General features: G+C 37.3%; 2 long non-coding RNA genes across 2 annotated transcripts; both read left to right on the top strand.

Moving 5' to 3' along the window:
- Window positions 1-3,977: 3,977 nt before the first annotated feature.
- LOC121909462 lies at window positions 3,978-4,632 on the top strand. Its single transcript, XR_006099446.1, has 3 exons — window positions 3,978-4,063; window positions 4,257-4,318; window positions 4,540-4,632. It is a non-coding gene; the product is annotated as an uncharacterized LOC121909462 (long non-coding RNA).
- A 13,350-nt stretch (window positions 4,633-17,982) lies between these two features.
- LOC121909466 lies at window positions 17,983-18,715 on the top strand. The gene is made up of 3 exons (XR_006099450.1): window positions 17,983-18,054; window positions 18,248-18,309; window positions 18,537-18,715. It is a non-coding gene; the product is annotated as an uncharacterized LOC121909466 (long non-coding RNA).
- The last annotated feature ends 1,070 nt before the right edge of the window (window positions 18,716-19,785 follow it).

Genomic DNA, 19,785 nt, shown 5'->3' with positions numbered 1-19,785 from the left:
GTCAATAACTTTGCTTCTTCCCCGTAGTTTTTTGTGCTTTCTCATCTCACAGGAAACCCTGGGTTCTGGGCCGAGCCTTCGCGGTCGTTCACAGTCCTGATGGCATCCTTCCCTGGCTATTTATGCTTATACTTATTGTTATTGTTATGATTGTTGTTCTTCTGTCCCCACTCCCCCTTTCCCTCTCTCTTTCTCTCTCTCAACCCAACCGGTCAAAGCAGATGGCCGCCCACCAAGAGCCGGGTTCTGCTTGAGGTTTCTACCTGTTAAAGGGGAGTTTTTCCTTACCGCTGTTGCCAAGTGCTTGCTCATGGGGGAATTGTTGGGTCTCTGTAAATTAAAGAGTATGGTCTTGACCTGCTCTATGTGAAAAGTGCCTTGAGATGACTTTTGTTGTGATATGGCGCTATATAAATAAAAATTGATTGATTGATTGATGTTGGTTCTTATTCCTTCTCTCCACCCCACTTTCCTTTCTCTCATTAAATCTAATAAAATGAAAATGCTTGAAAGATATTGTTTGGCACTCCTCCTACATGAAACATCCCATCATATTATGACCAGGAGTTAATCAACCTGCCATTTGGCCTTGACACAGATGTCATTAATAAAGATGCTGTTAATAATAATGGGTACTCCTTGACCTGACATTTTCAGCTTATATCAGTTGCTACTGTTGTCAAGACGCCACCTGGAAATTTTCCACTCAAACTCACAAAATGCTTTGGAATGAAAGTGAAAACCTTTGGTGTCAGTTTGTCATTGTAGATCTCAGATGTAAAAAAAAAATATTTCGCCCCCCATAGAAGGTATAAATGCATCCTTAAAATTAATTTCAGAAGTTGAGTTAAAATCAGTAATAAAGTATTTTTGAAGATCCTTCTTTTATATACTTGCATTTCGGAAAAAGAGAGAAAACATGGACTATGCAGATGATCAGTCACTGAGATCTTATAAGTGTCTCAATCTGTCAAACTGCGGCAGCAGGCTGACCTGGGAACAAGAAAAGTAAAGTAAAAGATGTTATATTGTAGAATAACAGAGTGATCTTGACCACAACAAACACAAAAATAAGTCTACCCTCATCGAAGGCGGCTTCTGCTCTCATTCAGTAACAGACTTCTGCGTCACACTGTTTTATGTGGTGAGTGTTGTTTTTAAAACAACGGGGCATCAGTGGTTGCACATTGTCACACCAGAAAATGTGAACATCAATACAGGGAAGTGTATACTTGTGCACATACACAGTCAGGAACACAGTATATCAGTGCTATTATACTATGTTTCTGTCCCAGAGGGAAGACAAGAGTATTGCAGTGGTTGCGTGGGATCACCATGGAGATTTGACACTAAAGACATTGTTTCTATCATCTTAACTCCTCAGGCAGATCCTCTTAGATGATATGTGCTATCAGAGACAGTGAAAGTGTAGAAAAAGTGCTTTTCATATTGTTATAGTTGGACACAACATCACATCTCCAAAATGCAACAAAGACAAGTAGACTTGATTTCTGATACACACGTATGAAAATGTTTCTCAGCAAAGGAGGATCCAATTCTTCAAGTGATACAAACGAAAATAAATGAAAATGTATAAAATGGGAGTTGTAGGTTTTTCACATCACAAAAGTGTATGCTCTCCTATTACTTTACCCACACGCTGCATCAGGATAGCTCTCATTAGCATGTAGTATTTTACTTCTACTGTAACATTACCCAAAAAAGGCACCCTGAAGACATTTTAACATCGCTTTCGAGGAAAATAAAGTTCTTCTACCCTTTAGTGGGTCATTTTTTCCATTCTTCATATCCTGATCAATAGTATAACTAGAAACAGCATTTGGTGTTTGTTTTAAATCTTTAAACAGCCACTGTTATATTTTCCTGACAAGTGACCTCTTGTAAGCAAACAAATAATGTTAGTCCTCTTGTAGTAGAAAAAGTTCCAGAAAAAAGGTTGGGGTGTGTTATTTGTCCATACAACTGTGTGAATTTGGTTGATCAGAAAATACTTGAGTTAGTGGTTTTTCAAGCAGCCATATGCATTGTTTTAAGCACTGACAAATACATTTATTACTTGTTGGAATTGGAAGTTACTATTAATGTGATTATCACTGATCACAAGCACTAGCCTTCTTCTCGTCCTGGTGTTCACAACAGCTGCTAAACTAGCGCTGTTCTATCTTTCAAAATGGCAACAGGCTGCAGAGTGACAGTAAACTGACAGTTTAAATGCGTAACAGTTATACAGTAGATTCTATTTGAAGACTAAATACTAACACTTCATTTGGATGCTGAGATGTAATGGGGTTTAACAGATTGTATGTATTATCAAGTGTTCACTGAGGAAATGTCAATGCCCAGATTATCAGTCAGTATCACACCTATAAAAAACAACCACAGACAAAAATGTTCTACTTGTCTGGCCAATCAGCGCTTACCTTTCCTTTAATGGAAAAGTCTGCGCAGGTCATGATGTCTATAAGTAAGATCTGTTTCTCTGTCTTGTAACTCTTTAACATCACATATGGACAAAATGCACACTTTTCTGGTCTTTCTGTTGGGTAATTCACTTGATAAAATTTTAGATGATTATGTTACAATTATTAGGTTCCATTATGACAATCAAACAATACCTATTCTCAGTGTTGTTGCTGTTAAGCATCTGCTGTGAAAATCATGTAACATTGTACAGATTTTAACCTGCTTTTGTGATTGTGTTTGTATTCCAGGAGTTGTTTCCTGCAGACAGGATCAGTCTGCTGGATCAGTGTTCGAGGTGACAGTCAGACCAGGAGACAACATCACTCTCTACTGTGACTGCAAATTATCAACAGGAATATTCATAGTGTGGTACAGGAACTGTTCTCATGAAAACCAGCCGCCTCTTGTTTTAAAAACAAAAACAAGTTCATGGATAAGCATTACTAATACTACTGGTCATCTGCAGCCCTTCCACCGTTTTCAGTTTGTGAGAAACTTTTCTTCTGTATCCTACGACCTTCTCATTTTTAACATCACTAATTCGGATGCAGGTCTCTACTACTGTGGAACTGAACAGACAAGAGTGGAGGACAAAGATTATATTAAACAAATATATGTTTATGAATATGGCAATGTCACAACAAGGATCCTAGTTGGTAAGTTTATGTGTATGTGTGTGTGTGTGTAAATGAAACATCTGTGACTATGAATTGTTTCAAGTAATATAATCGTTTGGTTGAAATATCTATGCTCTGACGTCCACCATAAATGGGAGTGCATGTACAATATACATGTGAAAATGAACTGCAGCGAACCCCAATCTGAAGTTAAATCATATATAATTGTTTTAACAAAGAATTCCTTCCAGATAAGTGACCTCTTCATTGTGAGTCATCCTTAAATGTGCACCCAGTATTTTCATAACTCTTCATGCATAGTACTGTAGGTTTTGGGATGAATTTACATTTGAGATCTGAGAAAAAAAGGCCTGAACAGGGAAAAAAGTTTCACATTGCACTTATTGTTGGAATAAGCTGAAAATCTATTATTCAAATGAGAATGATTATGAATATTTCTTTAAAGGCAATGCTCAGATAAGGCCAAAATTGAAAAAATGCATCAACAAGGCAGAGTCAATACTGTACCAAGAACACTGAACAGAGCTCTTGGTAGACCAGAAAACAATGACATGAAATGTAATTTTTTCTTCTTCACCAGAAAGTCTTGTGCAATTTAATTGGAACTATATTATATTACTACTTATATTACTACTATATTGGAAATATCTTTATTTTTTGATTACTGTGGTCATGTAACAACTATATACTGTATTGATTGATTGCATACATGAACACATAAGAAAAAAGCATGTTTCCGTTATTGCAATTTTTTTCTATGAGATTAGAGTTTAATCAGGTGAAATGACTCAACTTTGTGTTTGATCCAGAGCCTCGTCACTATGAGACTCTACAAAACTGTGATTCGTGCTGGACGCTGCTGTTCTCTCTGTGTCCAACATTTGCTGTTCTCTCCTCTCTCCTTTCATCTCTTTTGGTTTATCGCCTTTGTCAGAAAACAGGTAACTACTGTATATGTAACATTTTATGTTTAATTTTTTGCTTTCAATAGTTCAGAAATAATAATTAATATTTAATCTACAAAGTGAATTTTGAATCACACAGAAACCTGGATTCAGATAAGCTCTCTGCTTGTAATTTATTATGTGAGTTTGGCTGTAACATGGTGTGATGATCCTTTATTTATTTCTGCAGCTAAAGAACCTCAGATTGATGAGCAAACAGCTGACACTAGAGGTCAAACAAGACTGAATCAGGTAATTTACAGTACTTTAATGAAGTCTAGTTTGCAGGGGTTTTGTTGTTTCATATTACACTCATCTGTTCATTTTTGCAAATAAGTGAACATATGTTACACTTACAGATGAGAAACATAATATAAAAATAAATGTTTTTAACAGTAGTTCATAATGAATCATATAGTTAGTATTAACTATGTACATGGTCATGATTCTGAATAACAAATGTCAAATCATAGGGTGAAGATGTGTGTTATGCTGCGCTGGAAATCCGTCAGACATTGCAGAGACCAAAGAAGAAGAAAACTGCAAGTTCTGACTTCAGCACTTATTCTGCCATCAATACTTCTAGAGTGTAAAGAGTCACAAGAAGTTGTATGATGAATTAATTAGCAGTGATACATATAGACTATTCTGTAATTAAGCTTAAAGTTAAGCAACAGTCATTACCATCAATAACTGACCTGTGAGAAAATGTGTATGTATAAACTAGCCTCCTTTGTTGTGAAGGTTGAAAGCAATTGTTTGTTTGGAAAAGTTCATACTAAACTCTACGTTTTTTGTGTCAATTCTCCAATGAGGATAAATATACAGTAACTGCTGTTTCTAATTGTTTTGGATTTTCCACTATTAGTGGCTTAAACCACAAATTATATGAATTCATTCATTGTGTTCATTTGTTCATTCATTCTTCTCAGCTTTTATCTCATCACACCTGGATTACTGTAACAGACTTTTTCAAAGCCTGAATAGTAAACTGTAGAGCAGCTACAGACAGTACAGAACTCAGCTGCCAGGCTTTGAACCAGAGAAAACAGGTTTGAACACATCAACCCAGTTTTAGCCTCTTTACACTGGCTTCCAGTGTGTTTTAAAATTTTAGATTTCAAGGTTCTTTTAATTACTTAAGACGCACTAAATGGTCTGACTTCTCAATATATCTCAGATCGTTTATCTGTAAGACTATTGGCTGAAGATTTAGGGGGACAGAGCTATTGAAATAAGAGCCCCGAAGGTCTAAAACACACTGCTTGAGGAAATGAGGCAGGCTGAGTCAGTGGCTTCCTTTTAATCTAAACTCAAAATGTACTTTTATCACACCACCTTCCCTGATTTCACCTGATTCTAGTTTATATTCTGTTTTATGGGTTTTATTATTTTAGTTTTAAGTTGCTCTTTTAGTACTTTTATTCTGTTATTGCTGTGTTTGTTTGTTTTTATGTGGAGCACTTTGTAACTGTGTTTTGATAAGTAGTATATAAATAAAGATATTATTATTATTATTATTATTATTATTATTATTATTATTATTATTATTATTATTATTATTATAAGAATAGATACTGTACATCTTGTGTATTCTATTTCCCTCCACAACTTAAATAAAATATTGAATGCTGATGAGCTGTGAAAATAAACAAATAAACCTCACAAATATAAAACCTGTCTGTGGCTGTTGATTACAATTTGCTTCAGATTCATTTATTTGATTGAAATTGATCTGCTACATTTCATATCAGCAGTGACGACTGTTTGTCTGTAACAAGACACGATAGCTGTTAAACAGAACATTTCCTGTTTTTATCTCAAGTTAGCCACCAGTTCAGAGTCTTCATCACTGCATCACTGTTATGTTGGAGATGCTACAGAGAATATGAATTAAAACAGGATTAAAACATTTCAGGGCTGTAGAGGCAAATGAAATTCATAAATTACAATTTTTGAATATCCAATAATAATATAAGATTATCAGTACAAATAACACACATGCTCAATATAAATTACAAAGTTGGTATGGGAAAATGAAACATAAATGTTTTAATTTCCATTACATATCTATAAAATTGGATTCGCAAACATTCAGTCACTCGTTTGTCTAAAGGGAATTCTGAATTTGGCCCAAAGTTGAAAAAGTCATGTAAGAATGTAAGGATAAAATATAGACATGTTTTATTTTCCATTACATTTCTATAACATTGGAATCACAAACATTCACTCACTTGTTTGTGTTTGATTCAGACTCCAGTGAGCCAGATTACCAAACCTCAACCCACCAACAAGACTGTGGTGTGTGCTGGACGCTGCTGCTCTCTCTCTGTCCATCTCTGGCTGTTCTCTCCTCTCTCCTCTTCTCTCTTTTGGTTTATCAGCTCAGCCAGAAAACAGGTACCTACTGTACAGTATGTCACTTTTATCCACTTGGTCCTTCTATCCTCAATTCATTAGATTACTTTGATGACTAGTTCTTTAAATGTTTGTAGCTTTACTTGTTATCCAGAGATATTCTCAAATTTGTGTCTAAAAAAACACACAACTGGCTTTAGATACAATAATTAATATTATTATGGCATTAAGGTATTTTATGAGGTTGGTTTTCATGGTGTAATGATGTTATATTCATGTCTGCAGCTAAAGAACCTCAAGTGGACCAACAAAGACCTGACACCAGAGGAACAACAGAGAATCTGGTAATGTACATTATGAATTTAATCACTTTTCAAAAGTATGTGACTTTCTAAAAGTAAAATATAAAAAAATATATAAATATAAAACATGTTATCTAATTACACTAATAACGGCTGCATTTCATTTGGTGTTTCAATGGTGGGACCTTGATATTGTACATACTAACTCACTGGCACAGCTAAATATAGCAGAGCAATTATTTATGATGCCTAATTATTATTAATCATTAATACATTGAGAAAGACGTGTGCTTTTCCTGCTATGACAAGTTAAAATACTGACAATGAGAAATGTTTATTGGTTTCCATGTTTCAATTCATTCCTCACTACACAGATCTTTCCATTTTTTCACTTACAGTATGTGATGTTTTACACTAACAACACTGATCCCTGATTCTCGCTATGTTTAATAGTGAATTAAAGACAATCAAAGTAGTACATCTGTATAGTACATGTTCATGATTCTAAATAACAAATGTCAAATCTCAGGATGAAGATGTGTGTTATGCTGCACTGGAAATTCATCAAGCGTCACAAAGACCAAAGAAGAAGAAAATCCAGAGTTCTGACTTCAGCACATATTCTGCCATCAATACTTCTAGGGTGTGAAGGACCTAACGAGTTAACATTAGAAATGAATGAGAAGAGGTATTCATAAGCCATTGTGTCATTTAGCTCACACGCTGTAGTAAAGTTGAGCAATATAGCAAACTACAAACCCCTGCTGAAACAGAGGAATTTATTTTCTTTTTTAACTGTAAGTAAATATGAAACAATAGTATCAAAAGGCTTGTTAATTCTAAAAAAATAACATTTTTTCTCCACCATCCAATCAACTGTTCTCTGTTCTAGCTTTTTTTGGTTTTAGTCACAGAGACAGTTGATTTCAAGAAATTAAAACATGACCTTTGACCCCTGAAGCAGATCGTTAAAGGTAATGTACTGTATAATGCATTTTTCTGGGTTTATATTTATATTAGGGGGCTCTACTGGAATATCTTTGCATGATTTAGAGTTTTAAAAACTTTTTATTTATGCCTTGGACAGTTTCAAAGATGTTACCAGACAATAAAGGGTTAACAGTGAAGTTAACCTCAACCATCATGTAGCCCTGTGTAAGGGACCGAGCTGGCAGACAAAGGAGACTCAGGTGGTTTCAAAAAAGAGGGTTTTTATTTTACCCAAAAAATGTGAACAAAAGGTACAAATAACAAACTATGTAAATAAAGTTCAGGGCCCATAAAAGAGGTCAAATAAACAGAACTCAACTAAAGTGAACTTAACCCTACTAACAGACCTTCCTAAATGAACACAAAGGGGAACATATATACTGGCCGATCAGACCATAACAGAAGAGGGGTAACTAACAAATGACAACCACTACCAACTAAGCAATAAACAACAGAATTCCCCCCCAACACAGGTTAACTCAACTAAATCAACTAAACCAAAAATACCCAACTAAACATTCAATAAAGAGAAACAAACAATATGACTAAACTTGAAATAAACAGTTCCCCCCCTATGAGGTGGCAGGACTTGGTATGACCCAATTGGCCACTTCCTGTATTTAACCATTCCATGTCCTGGTGCACATCCTTTGCCCAGGCCTGGCCAGATGTCCTCCAGGAGCAGCACCCCAACACTGGTAACTCAAAAAAAGGAAAATTAGAACTTAAACTAATGACTGTACAAAAGTTAACCCAATGTGCGCGCTACAAATAGAAACCAATGTACTGCCAAACTGTAAAATAAAATGAGTATGATGTACGAAACAAAATCCAGTGTGTTGTTATTTATTTGTATGTAATGTGAAATGTAATTAAATTAGCTAACTGAGGAATGAATTAACTACAAATGTAAAAGAAACCAAAGTGTGAGTGCCAGCTGAGATACAAACTTCAAAATGGCTGTGTGGCTGCAAGTGCGGCCATCACACACCCCTCCCCTTCAAAGTCCTCGCTGCATGCCTCACAAGATTGAGAGAGGGAGAAAAAAAAAAACAACAAAAAAAAAAAACACACCTGTCTCCTAAACCGGCTGATCCCACCACTGCCACCATATGTAAGGGACCGAGCTGGCAGACAAAGGAGACTCAGGTGGTTTCAAAAAAGAGGGTTTTTATTTTACGCAAAAAATGTGAACAAAAGTGAGGAATGAATTAACTACAAATGTAAAAGAAACCAAAGTGTGAGTGCCAGCTGAGATACAAACTTCAAAATGGCTGTGTGGCTGCAAGTGCGGCCATCACACCCTGAAATAAATAAAGGTCACAGGAAACCCACACTGACAAACAGTCCCTCATGTGACAACAATATGCAGATGGACTAAAGCTGCAATTTAGTGGTCTGTTGAAGGTGTTGGTGCAGTTTCAGTTTTGTTTGTAGATGTGTTTGTTCTTATTCTGAATAATAACTAGAAAAAAATTGAGATCAATTAAAACATGTTTTATATAAGTTTACTGTAAAAAAGGTTTATGAAGTGTTCACATGGTATTGATCTGCACTGACTAAAAGAAAGTGGTCTGCTGTTTACTGTAGGTGTGAATGCTGCTAAAGTATTTTTAGCTACAGGAAAAGTCAAACACTGTTTACCCTCATGGCCTACAGTGTCTCCAGTAAGTCCTCCAAATTAAACACCAAAATACATTGTTGACTCAGAGTGACACATGCAAGAATTTTCCGATCTATTTTCTGCTCCTATCAACAGTAATTGGGGGGAAATCATTTGTCGTTTTTGTGCCTTACAAAATTAAAATGAGTACTGTCCTATGGTTAGGAGACCCTCGTTGTCATGGTGTAATAATAACTACATGGTTAAGATTGGGTGATGATAGTGGATATAGTTTAAACAAACAGAGTTGACTTACATTTGGAAACATGGTATGAACAGTGATCTGCCGTGTTACGGCCAGTAGGCTTCTTTCACTTGAATGTAAATATCTGTTGTTTTGGGGACTTGCATAAACTACTGATCCTGTCTTTTTCTTGTGAGGACAGGCTTGGTAGAAATGTTAAATAATACATAAAAGAGACCACCAGAAGAGGTTTGAATCCAAAGATAATCTACATAACATGATTCTGTACTATCTACATTACAGATTCTGAAACAGCTGGAACTTTAAATTATAACTGATAATTATGTTGCAGTATTGGTTCTGACCCAGAGACTATTTATAAAGATGGATGTAGGAAGGTGTGATGTCACCCATTGGTTTTCATTGGAGCCAGTTTGAAGCACATAGTTGCAGTCACCTGTCAATCACTGCTGTCAATCAGCGTCCACACAACAGACATCAATTCCTACTGTAAGTCTTCAAATCTTATTAATGGAAGATTAATTTCCAAAATGACCACCAGCATACTTATTGAAGTGAATAAGTTTAGCAATTGAGACCATAATGACTCACTGAAAAAAAAAAAAAAAAAATGAGTTAGTATTTCTGGAGAGAAGTTGATGCTTTTTCAATGGGAGTCATTTGGAACTAAGGATTTTTTGGGGCCCGCATCATCTGTCAGAGTACTTGAACCTTCAACCTGAAGCTGTGGTAGTTGACCAGCTCTGACCAGCCTGTCATACAGTGGAAAAAAAAGAATTTATTCCAGAGAAACTCTATGCCAAGCAATTTATTCAGGAAACTAAAGCAACAGAAAGACATGAAAACATGCCCCTCTCAGCCATAGAGCACATTTCTTTTATCAAAGGCAGTTTTGTTATCATTCAAACTGAAACCCCATCCTCATACTGAAAAGTATGTACACGGTGAATGTGGTGAGGGGTTTTTTTTCCACATCACTTGAGCATCAGTGGTTGCCAAGTACATCTCACCTTATATATGCACACAAACACAGGCAGACCTTTGAACTGTGAAACTGTTTATGTCCCACTGTGGTTAGTGCAAGTTATTATCATAGAGCTTTGACATTAGAGGGACTGTTTCAATCATCTCACCCTCTCTAAAATCCTTTGAGGTGAAATGTATGAAAGTCTTGGTGAACTGCTTTTCATGCTGTCGCGGTTCAATGACAACATCACATGTCCAAAATGTGATCTTTGCAGCAGTTAATAAAAATGCCATGATTTCTATTCCATGGGATTACAAAACCTTTCAGGGTCGAAGATATTTCTGAACAGATGAGGATCCAATCCTTCAAATATAATACAGTTAAACAATATTAGTATTTTACAACTACTGCAACATTACCCCAAAACAACTTATAAAAACATTTAAGTTTGCAGGGCTTCTCACTAGATATTATCAATTTAATATTGTTGCGCACAAGATGATTTTTTTGCTCCCTCCTGTGGGCCATTTTCATGATTGACACATGAAAGCTAATACACAGCACGTGTGATTATGTAACATCACATGTGACATCTAGACTATCATGTAACATCACATCAATAGAAAACACCCACAGAAGTAAATATTTCTTTTCACTAGCCAATCACAACGTACATTTCCTTTAATAGAAAAGTTTTTCCACACCAGATAATCATCAGTCATGGACATTTTCAGCTTACTCCCACAGGTAAATTGAAAATTAAATGAATGTAATTACAATTTGATAATGGATTAATCCCTACATTCTCAGTGTCTGTAGCAGTAACCTGCTTTTGTTGTGATGTGAAACACTGTTACACTGGTCACATTTCATTTTATTTTTGTGATTGTATTTGTATTCCAGGAGTTGTTTCCTACAGTCATGATGGGATCTCTGGATCAGAGCTGGAGGTTACAGTCAGACCAGGAGACAACATCACTCTATACTGTGACTGCAAAAGATCACATGGAGTATTCATAGTGTGGTACAGGAACTGTTCTAATGAGAACCAGCCTTCTCTTGCTCTGAGAAAAAAATATGAGCAAATCTTTGTCCCCAGAGATGCTACAGACATTCCGAATCCATTCCCTCATTTTCATTTGGTGAACAATTCCTCTTGATTGTACGACCTGCTGATCATGAACATCAGATGAGGGCCTCTACTACTGTGGAACTGAACAAATCAAGGTGGAGGATAAGACAACAATTTCTGACAGAAATGTTTACACTTATGGAAAAGTCACAAGGATCGTATTCAGTAAATAGTCTCATCCGACTTCTCTACACTGTATGTGTGAATTATCTGTGGTGAAACAGGATAGAGACTTTATCAAACTGTTGTTGCAAAGTTGGAATCACACTATTGTCTAAAATGAAAAAAAGACAAAAACTTCCCATGACCAAAACTGTGTACAGGGTGTTCACTTATTTTTGTATGTATACTGTATGTGTATATGCAGTGAATATAACAATTTGACGAACTGATCACTACCCAAAAGAACAATGTGCTCTTAAGTCAAGTCAAATCAATTTTATTTATATAGTGCCAAATCACAACAGAAGTTCTATCTCACACAGACTTGGCCCTCTACTGGACTCCACTCTACTGGGTAATACTGTCCTCCAGTCACACACATGAAATTGTCCACTGAAATTTGCATTTGGGTAAGTAAGGCCAGTAAGGACACGCCTACCGATTACTTGTGTCTAACACAGTATATAAGCAGCGTGTTGCTTACGCTTCACCTTCCTTCTTACTTCAGCAACAGCAAATTTGCTCACTGATCTTACCTCTACATGGATGGAGTTGCCGCTCCAAAACATTGTCACTTGTCTGCCCCGGCTACTTACCCGGCACACACCGTCATGTCTTCTGCTTCGAGTGCCTTGGACATGACTGCAGCAGCCACCATCTTTTGTGAGCTGTCGACAGCTGCCAGCAGCGGTGGAATTACTTTCAGCTTTCCGATGTGATGCTCTACTGCGAGGAGAGTGAGTGGGGACTCGTGATTGATGACACCCAGCCACCCGCTCCGGCCAATAACACACTGCCACCACTCCAGGTCATCCCTGCTGAGACAACGGCTTTGTTGCAGATGATGAAAATCTCATCTCATCAGTAAGTCAGCTTGTGGAGCCCTGTTATCTGCATTTGTCTGCCAGTACTTCCTGCAAGTGATGACCATTGCTGCGGGTCGTGTTGGGCTAATACAGCACCCCCCCACAGTGTCATAGAGCACAGACTGGGCTCTATGACAGTGCAGAAATTAGGTTTTTTTCCACCCCCTCCCAGAGCAAGTACAGAGCAAGTTCCCACAGCCTCCCCACCTTTTCAATTCTCCATGCTGCCGAGGTGAATTCGGTTCATTCCATTTCACACGATGTGTTATGGCTGCCTAGTGTTGCATAACACACTCACACACACAAACACACACACACACACACAGGTGTTGCTCCCACCACACCACCTGCAAAGGAGGTGGAGGGCCAGGGCATTCAAGCCAGTTTAGGTATTGATGTCCAGAGACATCATGGTGCTGTGCTGGTGTGTGCACGTTACAGTTGGTGTGGTGCTGTTAAATGTAACGATACTGTATAAGTCACACAGCGTGTTATGGCTGGCCAGCGTTGCACTACACTCATGCCAGAGCAGGCAGTGATGTCCAGTAGGGGTGTGTACAAATAGAAATACGTTTTTCGGCAAAGCACAAATATTGTTTTTTTTTTGTTTTTTTTTCACGAATATTTGTTTCATAAAAATATTTTCAAAATTATTTGTTTTTGGGAAGGAAAAAAAAACATGTCAAATACCAGCGCCCAGGTCGTTTACATCTCCATATCATTCTCTCTCCTCTGCTCCACTGTTACATCTATCAGCAGGTCTCAACACAGGGAGTCACATCCACCTGCTGCATGACGCACATTTCCTAATTTGGACATCACTCCAGGAGTTGGGGGTGTTGCCCAGAGATAAAGCTGAGCAGCTGACACATGCAAAGTGCTCTCAAGGGACTCTACATAACCTGTTGTTCCCCTTCTCCTTTCCACAATGTGTGGTTATAAAAAATAGGCAATAAATGAAAAGTGCAAAGCAAGAATAGCCTTTGAAGTTCCTCCTTACACATTACACACTGTCTAAATAAGTTGAGGTCTGTCTGCAATGAGGCAATGAGTAGAGTTTTAGCACAGTAGTCAGTGCAGTCGTCTATGATCGGGAAGACTCCAGTTCGAGACCCTGTGTGGGGACCTCCTTTGTAAGGTAGTTTATTCATTAACACTTATTGTAACACTTTCATTTTCTAAATTTAAAGGGTAATAAAAACAATAATTTCCTTTCCACTTTTATTCGAATACAAACACAAATAATTTTGCTGCCTCAACTAATACAGATACAAATACAAATACTGGGCCCTCTGCACATACACATGCACATGTCCAGAGATGTCACAGCGCTGTGCTGGGTCATGCACGTTACGGTTGGTGTGGTGTTGTTAGAAAGCACACCTCACCTGATGTAACCGCACTGAATAATGCACTTGCCTCCCGTTGTGGCCGCCATTACCACTTTGTCACGGAGCAGCGTGTACAACGTGTCTCTGTTGCTGAGTGTGTGGCGTCAGGTTGCATTAGCTCTCCGTCAGGACGTAAGACACCTGACGCATGCTTATCCCAGAGTGAGGGGTGTGCACGCTTCGCAAGGGCACCAAGTCAAACAAAGGGAGCCCAAAACAGACTCCATCTCCCAGCATGCTCTCCTCAGTTCAGACCTTGGCGTGAAATCGTCTCTCATTGGCAGAGATGCACCAACATCACCAGGAGTCATGGAAACGCAGCCATGATGTCACTGCCCCTTTAAGTACTGGCTGGAGACAGACATCCTTGCCATTCTATTGTAACTAAGTAGGAGGAAACTTTGCTCCCTCTGTGAGCCAGTTTACAAAGGGAGGTAACTGTCGTGTCAAATCAATGGATGACAGTTGAAAAACTGCAGATCAAAAAACTGCTTTTTGATGATAAAAAAATCAGGAGTCAGAGGTCCAAGCAGCAAAGTGTTCTTTAATGCCGGCAATAAAGGAGAGCAAATTAGTGCATACAAGATGAACCAGGTCGCTCTGAAGGTTTTTTGCCTTCAGGGCGTAGTTTTTATATCCTTGGGTCAGCATAGGTCACACCTATCGTCCATCCTCTTTATCTTTGGCCAATTACACCATTATATTTTATCTTCGTCACTCGTTGTTGGTCAAAACTCTTCAAGACAGGTTTTGAGCTGTCGTGGATATGTACTGGCATATTAAATTCTATCTGGTTATGTCCAATTTTTTTATATAAGTATTAGGGATCATTTTACACCATTATTGCCAAGTTGTCTTCTGGCCTTTATTTATTTTTTATTTGTTATTCTAGTCACTTTACACCCTTATCTCTTGATCTTCTCCAGAGTGTATTTTTAAAAAAGGTGAACACTTTAACGCAGACCCAAGCAAAGTGACATGTAATACAAACAAACTCAAATTTCTCCAGTGTATGATTATGATTCTTTTACCGTGCTTCTATACGTATATCGTGTTTAAATGTGATTCATGAGATTACAAATACATCATCAATAAGATTCTAACACACTAGCACTTATTGCTTATAAAATTTATGAAATCAATCTGCATAGCTTAATATTGTCTTTAAGCACACCAATGACACTTAATGAAAATACACCACATAACCAAGTGCATGTATACCCCCCCCCAACTGGAAGATTCTTCCCTTGCTGGACAAGACAAGACTTCACCTGTGTTCACCTGAACACGATCACAGGATCCGAGAGAGACTGACCGCTGCTGCAACCCAGCGCTCCCACTGCCTTCAGAAGGAAGAAAAGGATTTCTTCCCATGTAATATTTTACTTCTACCGTAACCTTCCCCAAAAAAGGCATCCTAAAGACATTTCCACATCACTTTCAAAGAAAATTAAGTTCTTGTGCCCTTTAGTGGGTCATTTTCCCATTCTACACAGCCTGATCAATAGTATAACTAAAAACAGCATTTGGTGTTTGTTTTAAATCTTAAAACAGCCAGTGTTACATTTTCCGGACAAGCGACCTCTTGCGATCAAACAAATAATGTCAGTCCTCTTGTAGTAGAAAAAGCAGATGTGGCATTGTCCAAAAGTCCTAGAGAAAAGTTCAGGTGCGTTATTTGTCCATTCAACTGTGTGAATTTGGCTGATTAGAAAATACTCAAGTTAGCCATTTTTTCCATCAGCCATATGCATTGTTTTAGGCTCTGACAATACATTTATATAAGAACTTGTTGGAATCGGAAGCTACTGTTAATATGATTATCGCTGCATTGAGCTTAGATTGAAAGGAAGCCACTGACTTAGCCTGCCTCATTTCCTCAGGCAGGTTGTTTCAGACACTCAGGGTTCTGCATTATCACAAGCACTAGCCCTTCTTCTCGTCCTGGTGTTCACAACAGCTGCTAAACTAGCACTGTTCTATCTTTCAAAATGGCAACAGGCTGCAGAGTGACAGTAAACTGACAGTTTAAATGCGTAACAGTTATACAGTAGATTCTATTTGAAGACTAAGACAAGGATGCTTCTCTACACTGTACAATTATGCATTTTATTTCATAGCTTTGCCGGATTAGAGTACTGTCTACATCTGGTTTATATGTATCAGAATCTCCATGTCTGTAGCGACCCACAGATACACAGACAACAAAGGTACTACAGCAAGTATTGCTAGGCTGCAGTCTACCGTCTAAATGGTAACACCTCATTTGGATGTTAGAATGTAGTGGGGTTTAACAGATTGTATGTATTATCAAGTGTTCACTGAGGAAACATCAATGCCCAGATTATCACTCAGTACCACACCTATAGAAAACAACCACAGACAAAAATGTTCCACTTGTCTGGCCAATCAGCGCTTACCTTTCCTTTAATGGAAAAGTCTGCGCAGGTCATGATGTCTATAAGTAAGATCTGTTTCTCTGTCTTGTAACTCTTGATCAACATCACACATGGACAAGATTCACACTTTTCTGGTCTTTCTGTTGGGTAATTCACTTGATAAAATTTTCGATGATTAGGTTACAATTGTTAGGTTTCATTATGACAATGAAACAATACCTATTCTCGTTGTTATTGCTGTTAAGCATCTGCTGTGAAAATCATTTAACATTGTGCAAATTTTAACCTGCTTTTGTGATTGTGTTTGTATTCCAGGAGTTGTTTCCTGCAGACAGGATCAGTCTGCTGGATCAGTGTTGGAGGTGACAGTCAGATCAGGAGACAACATCACTCTCTACTGTGACTGCAAATTATCAACAGGAATATTCATAGTGTGGTACAGGAACTGTTCTCATGAAAACCAGCCGCCTCTTGTTTTAAAAACAAAAACAAGTTCATGGATAGGCGCCACTAATACTACTGGTCCTCTGCAGCCCTTCCACCATTTTCAGTTTGTGAGAAACTTTTCTTCTGAATCCTACGACCTTCTCATTTTAAACATCACTAATTCGGATGCGGGTCTCTTCTACTGTGGAACTGAACAGACAAGAGTGGAGGAAGTGGAGGATAAAGAATACATTAATCTCAGATATGTTTATGAATATGGCAATGTCACAACAAGGATCCTAGTTGGTAAGGAGTTTGTTTTTTTTTTGTCTATGAAATATCTGTGAGTATGGTTGGTTTCAAGTAATGTAATCATTTAACTGAAATATCTATGGTCTGAAGTCCACCATATTAAAGTGCACGTACAACATGTATGTGAAAATTAGCTGCAACAAGTTAAATACTGTATAATTATTTGAACAAAGAATTCCTTCCAAATAAGTGACCTCTTCGTTGTGAGTCATTCTTAAAGTGCACCAAGTATTTTTCATAACTTGCATAGTACTGTAAGTTTTGGAATGAATTTACATTTGAGATCTGAGAAAAAAGGCCTGAACAGGGAAAAAAAGTTTCACATTGCACTTATTGCTGGAATAAGCTGAAAATCCATTATTCAAATGACAATGATTATGAATATTGCTTTAAAGGCAATGCTCAAAGAAGGCCAACAAGGCAGAGTTAATACTGTACCAAGAACACTGAACAGAGCTCTTGGTAGACCAGAAAACAATGACATGAAATGTATTTTTTTTTTCTTCATCAGAAGGTCCTGTGCAATTTAATTTAAACCAAACAGTTTACAGAAATATCTGTATTCCCTGATTACTGTGGTCATGAACAACTACATACATTTTCATTTTTGCAATTTTTTTCTATGAGATCAGAGTTTAATCAAGCAAACTAACTCAACTCTGTGTTAGATCCAGACTCCAGTGAGCTTCGTCACTATGACACTCTACAAGACTGCGATTCGTGCTGGACGCTGCTGTTCTCTATGTGTCCAACATTTGCTGTTCTCTCCTCTCTCCTTTCATCTCTTTTGGTTTATCGCCTTTGTCAGAAAACAGGTAACTACTGTATATGTCACTTTTTACGTTTAACTTCTTGCTTTTAATAGTTCAGAAAAAATAATTAATATTTAATCTACAAGATGAATTTTGAATCACACAGAAACCTGGATTCAGATAAGCTCTCTACTTGTAATTTATTATGTGAGTTTGGCTGTAACATGGTGTGATGATCCTTTATTTATTTCTGCAGCTAAAGAACCTCAGATTGATGAGCAAACAGTTGACACTAGAGGTCAAATAAGACTGAATCAGGTAATTTACAGTACTTTTATGAATTCTAGTTTGTGGGGGTTTTGTTGTTTCATACTACACTCATCTTTTCATTTTTGCAAATAAGTGAACATATGTTACACTTACAGATGAGACACATGATATTAAAATAAATTTTAAAGTTTTTGACAATAGTTCATAATGAATCATATAGTTAGTATTAAATATGCACATGGTCATGATTCTAAATAACAAATGTCAAATCATAGGGTGAAGATGTGTGTTATGCTGCGCTGGAAATCCGTCAGACATTGCAGAGACCAAAGAAGAAGAAAACTGCAAGTTCTGACTTCAGCACTTATTCTGCCATCAATACTTCTAGAGTGTAAAGAGTCACAAGAAGTTGTATAATGAATTAATTAGTGATGATACATAGAGACTATTCTGTAATTTAGCTTGGAGTTAAGCAACAGTCATTACAATCAATAACTGACCTGTAAGAAAATGTGTATGTATAAACTAGCCTATTTTTTGTGAAGGTAGAAAGCAATTGTTTGTTTGGAAAAGTTCATACTAAACTCTACTTTTTGTGTCAATTCTCCAATGAGGATAAATATACAGTAACTGTTGTTTTGCTGTATTATTTAGTAGTTCATGAAGTCATCAGTGCTTCCACTGTGTACTTCCACTTCAACTGTTTCTGATTGTTTCTAATTGTTTTGGACTTTCCTCTGTTAGTGGCCTGAACCACATTTATATGAATTCATTCATGTGTTCATTTGTTCATTCATTCTTCTAAGAATATACATGCTTTTATCTCATCAAGCCTGGATTACTGTAACAGTCTTTTTACATGTCTAAATAGAAAAACTGTCTCTTATTGATGTAAATGTTATCATTGCACAGTTACTAGCATAACTGACTGTCAGGGACATCTGTCTCCACCACAGCCTGCTGAAGGTATCAAACGGCTTCATTTTGCAGGGTTCATTGTAGATGTTGAGAACACAGATCATTCTTCAAATCACACACACACAAACCACACATGACAGAAAAGCTTCTGGTCTGTTTTGTTTTTTTCCTCTGGATCATGACATTATACTAACTCATAAATGCTTTAAAATGGTTCACATTACAATGGTATACAGTAAATCTCCACTGACTGTTGTTAAGGCAGATACTATACAACAAAGCCAGAATGTAGCAGCTCTGCAGCCACCACAGCTACATTTAGATGTACAGTGTATTTCTGACTATGTCACAGAGTGACCACAACATAACTTCATCAGTGACACCCTCTGCACTGTTTAAACACTGCGCGTTCATGTAGGATGGATGATTTTTTTGATAAATACAATATGAATTTTCACTTGTTCACACATTAATTAACAACTGCTTTTTCAGAGACACTTAGGAATGGTATAGTCTACAAAGGAGCACTTTCACTTGAAGGGTTTTATTGAAACAAACAGAGGAGGGTAAAGAAATGGTGATGGTGTTATCTCTGAACAGATAGTC

This window comes from Thunnus maccoyii, chromosome 12 (genome assembly GCF_910596095.1).
Source record: "Thunnus maccoyii chromosome 12, fThuMac1.1, whole genome shotgun sequence".
Classification (NCBI taxonomy): domain Eukaryota; kingdom Metazoa; phylum Chordata; class Actinopteri; order Scombriformes; family Scombridae; genus Thunnus; species Thunnus maccoyii.
This window is presented reverse-complemented; position numbering and strand designations above follow the sequence as displayed.